Below are 3,355 nucleotides of genomic sequence, written 5' to 3'. Positions count from 1 at the left end.
AAGTATTCACTATACACAGCCATTTCCAATCTATATTTATGTTCAATTATGTATTTTCATCATTAATGTCTCGCTTCGTATTTTTTTTCTCCCTTAATAGGTCACACGCTGTAAAATTTATGTTTTTCTCACCCTTACATGGGTTTTGGATATACCGTATTTTTCGCTCTATAGGACGCACTTTCCCCCCTCCAAAATTAAGGGGAAATGTGTGTGTGTCCTATGGAGCGAATGCAGGCTCCTTGCCTTCAGCGATAGCAACGCGAAGCCTCCGAAGCGCAGAGGGAGCGCTCCCTCTGCGCTCCGGAGGCTTCACATTGCTTTCCCTGAGGCCTAGAGAGTGAGAGGGGTTGGTGCGCACCGACCCCTCTCGCTCTCCAGGCTTCAGGGATAGCCACCTGAAGCCTCCGGAGCGCAGCGGGAACTCACTCTGTGCTCCGAAGGCTTCAGGGATCTTTGAGGCTGCGCTTTCCCCCACTGACATCCCCACAAGCTCGGGGGGCAGCGGGAAGGCAGTGCGCAGCCTTTGCGCTGCTCCCCAACCTGGTCTTTGAGGCTGGCAGTGGGGGAAAGCAGCGCTCCCCCCCCCCGCCAGCCCCACAAGCTCGGGGGGCAGCGGGAAGGCAGTGCGCAGCCTTTGCGCTGCTCCCCAACCTGGTCTTTGAGGCTGGCGGTGGGGGAAAGCAGCGCTTCCACCCCCCCGCCAGCCCCAAAGAGCAGGTCGAAAGGAACCCAAAGCCTCCGGAGCCCAGCGGGAACTCCTGCCATTCTCCTGAGGCTTCGGGTTGCCTTCACTGAAGCCTGGAGAGCGAGAGGGGTCAGCGCGCAGTGACCCCTCTCGCTCTCCAGGCTTCCAAGGTAGCCATCTGAAGCCTCCACAGGCTCTGGAGGCTTCGGATGAACGTAGCTTGAACGCACAGAACGCACCTTGTTTTAGAGGGGGAGAACAAGAAAAAAATAAATCTTCCCCTCTCTGCGCAGCGCCCCTTCAGCGAAGCGACAGGAGAAATGGAAGGGCGCTAAGCAGAGACGGGGAGATTTTTTTCCCTTTTTTCTTGTTCTCTCTCTCTCTTTATTTATTTTTTTCTTGTTCTCCCCTCTAAAAAAGGTGCGTCTTATGGTCGGGTGCGTCCTATAGAGTGAAAAATACGGTATTTACTGCAAGCTTTGTTGGCTGTTTAGTGTGTGCGTACTTATTTGTCTGTTAAAATATTATTGGACCACATTTTCATCATAAGGCAAAATGCACCATAGAGATTAAAATGAATTTAAATACAACAAACTTAAACAACAAAACAAAACAGCTGATCAATCAAAATGCCACAAAGCACTGCAAACTATTCAAAAGCGATTGGTCTAATAGAACTAATATAGCTCATTTCACTGTGAAACAAACTATCTTTATTACATCAATTGCATTTGCCTAGGAGGACAAAGTAAACATGAGCCATTTAGCAGTACTCATTTTAAATTCATTTTTTAAATCTCACATTTAACAAAGAAGAAAAAAGAAAAACGGATAAGAATGCAATTTAGCTGTTGCAATTTTTTTAGCAGCGATGACCAGATTTAATCATGGTTGTGTGTGCTTGGTATAAACATCAGAGTGGATCTCCCCCCTCCCCAGCTGTTTAGTTGCCATTATCATTCATATCAATCATCAGCTACTGTACTTGATGCCCTCCAGATTGGCTGATAGGGTAACCATTTATTTCCACACATCCTTGTTTTGGATCTGTTATCAAGATACGTGAGGGATCACCACGTTTGGAATACTGTGTACAGTTCTGGTTGCCTTCCCTCAAACAGGTCATGGTAGAGTTGCAAAAGGATCAGAAAACAGCAACCACAATGGCCAAGATGATGGGGCGACTCCCCTGTGGAGTTGCAACATTTGAGACTTCTGGGTTTAGAGAAAACGTGAGCAAGAAGTGACGGGATCAAAGTTTGTAAAACCATGCATGGCACAGAGAAAGTGGACAGAGAAAAATTGTTCTCCTCTTTTAACGCCAGAAGCTGTGGACATCTAATGGAAATGAATGTTCAGGGCAGATTAAAAGAAAAGTCCTTCACAGTGCACAGTTGGGAACTTGCTCCCACAGGAGGCAGTGATGGCCAACAATTTGGATGGCTTTAAAAGAGGATTCAACAAATTCATGGAAGAGAAGGCTATCAATGTCTACTAGGCAGGATGGTTATGCTTTGCTTCTGTGGTTGAAGGGATCAATGAATCTGGATACTAGTTACTAGAATCCACATGAGCGAAGAATGCTCTTGTGCTTGGGTCATAGCTGTCAATGTTTCCCTTTTTTTTTAATGGAAACTCCCTTATTTCAAATAGGATTCCTCGCAAGAAAAGGGAAAAGTTGACAGCTATGGCTTGGGTCCTTCTTGATGGTTTCCCATTGGTACATCTGGTGGGCCACTATGAGAACAGGATGCTCGACTAGGTAGGTCATTGGCCTGATCCAGTTGGCTCTTCTTATATTCTTATGCCCCCAGCATCCACATGCAAGATATGAGAGTCAGGATGGGGGCGATAACGCTACCTGCTTGTGATTTTATTTAGATACCATGAAGAAGAGATTGATCACCAATGTTGATCAATCAACCCTGACTGAGTCAAACGGAGGGCCCCATGTCGGAAAAGGCTGCCATAAATAAGGAGGGGGAGGGGAAACAGAATCCAGGCAAACTTAGCAAATTCACATTTTCTGAAACCATATGACCTCTGAAACACAGCCATTCTTTGAAATTCTCCACATTTGGTAATGCAGCTCTTTGGGCAAGTAATGTGTTCCAAATTGCAGACACTAGGGTAAAGTGTGCATAATTTTTTTTTAGTGAAAATTGTGAAGATGCACTACATTAGGGGAAATTGCCCTGCAAAAATGTGTACATTAAATGTCATACAAATATGAATGTACTAGGAGCGATTCATACTAAAATGCCAACAAATTTTCACAAGGACTTAACAAAAATTGCAAACTGATGTGGAAAAGTGGAGAATTTAGTGTTGGATGGGAAAAATGAGAAACTGAACCCAGAATTGACAGACTTGCCCGTCCTTAGTCACTGATGCTTTCTTTCTTTGAAGCCAGGAAGAGGTTGGGGTGTGCGTGAAGAGGAAAGAAGAAAAAAGTCTGTCTAAGATAGGGGGAAAAGGTGGGGGGTGGGCAGAAGAATGAAGTTGCTGGAGGAGGAACTTGTGACAACCCATGGAAGCGAATGGCAAACGATGAATTCAGGAAATGACTTTGTTGTCGCTGTTGTTGTGGAAGAGGAGTGTGAACAAATGGAAGATGAGTTTCCTCCCCAGGAAGAGGTGGGCAGGCACACACACACACACACACAC

This window comes from Podarcis muralis, chromosome Z (assembly GCF_964188315.1).
Source record: "Podarcis muralis chromosome Z, rPodMur119.hap1.1, whole genome shotgun sequence".
Classification (NCBI taxonomy): Eukaryota; Metazoa; Chordata; class Lepidosauria; order Squamata; family Lacertidae; genus Podarcis; species Podarcis muralis.
Note: the sequence above shows the minus strand (reverse complement) of the source record.